At 46.8% G+C, this 1,324-nt stretch overlaps 1 pseudogene; it reads left to right on the top strand.

Annotated features, from left to right (window-relative positions):
- The window catches only part of LOC139747931 (NADH-ubiquinone oxidoreductase chain 1-like), a 20,610-nt pseudogene extending 19,549 nt beyond the window's left edge, over nucleotides 1-1,061 (top strand).
- Nucleotides 1,062-1,324: the final 263 nt, after the last annotated feature.

Below are 1,324 nucleotides of genomic sequence, written 5' to 3'. Positions count from 1 at the left end.
GGATGGATGCCAAGACCCCCAGCCATAAAGTATTTGCCCAGTATGTCCGTCGTCACTCCACCACTGTCAGAAACGGACATTCTTCTGCGAGATAAGATAGCTTGATCGAGGTAAGACCAGAGGTTGAGATCGCTAAGGTGGATTGGACGTGAGTGGACACGCAGGCAACGGAGCTCCCTTTCGTGATGGACAACACGATTCTGCACAGGAGGGAAACGAGGAAAGAGGGTCTGCAGGAAGTTTGGTTGCATGTCGACCAGCTGGTGTACACGTAGTATCGTCCAGCTGAGTATACCTCGTCCAAGGAAACTAACCGTAAACCTAATTCAGTTGTACAGGAGAAGCTATGACCATCTGACCTTTGGTCAAGCGCCAAAGCTCAAGGAGCTGTTGAGGTTCAACGCGGACGTCTATCGGGAAGCACCAATCACTAGTCCGATGGAATATAGCATCTACAGCAGATGTCACACCATCAGCCCATTAGCTGTTTAATAGGATAGGCCAAGTGCAGTGCAAGGTGGAAACTGTCACAAAAGTAAGGACTTTACACCTGATCTTGCTGCTGGCTACAAGCTGTATGAACCCTGAGGTAGAAAGGGAACTCTTTACTACCAATCACCAATTGTAAAACGATGAAGTTCTCAGATTTCCTTGAAAGATCTATATAATAATACAATATGATTGCCAGCAAAATGACAAATCACAAACAATTATAAGCTAATACATCAGTAAAGTAGAAGAAACAGTTTGCACACACACTTTAACAATCAACAGTGTAGAATGAGGCAGTTTATAGAGGCACAGGAGAAACCAGTGCCTCTCTAACGCACTCACTCTCCACAGCTACAGGAACTACAGTCACCTTCACCCCCGTAGCCACAACCCTGTTGATCCATACATCCTCAAGCGCAGAACCCCTCGAGAACAATCGTCATAAGAACTTCGTCCACGGCTGCACTTCGGTGAAGCTGAAGGAGGCGACGGGCCACAAGCTGCTGCAATCCAGAGTCAAAACTCCAGCTCTAGGATATACAGAGCCTCACATACCACCCATAACTTAACGTGAGGATGGTAACCCAGCCGGAGAACATAGTCGGCAGTGTCTTGGAGAGCTGTTTGGCTGGATGCTGTTCGAACGCTCTTAGTCTGCCCATGATTTCCCTGCTTCGGTGTCAACTCCAGTTGGAAAAACCATCATGGCAGCAACAGAACATCATCCAGTGAGAGTTCAACCCTATAATGAAGAATATGATTCTCCAATCAAGAGTTAGATTACTTAGCTTCACCACAGCAACAGAACATCATCCAGTGAGAGTTCAACCCT

Source organism: Panulirus ornatus, chromosome 71, assembly GCF_036320965.1.
Source record: "Panulirus ornatus isolate Po-2019 chromosome 71, ASM3632096v1, whole genome shotgun sequence".
Lineage (NCBI taxonomy): Eukaryota > Metazoa > Arthropoda > Malacostraca > Decapoda > Palinuridae > Panulirus > Panulirus ornatus.
This window is presented reverse-complemented; position numbering and strand designations above follow the sequence as displayed.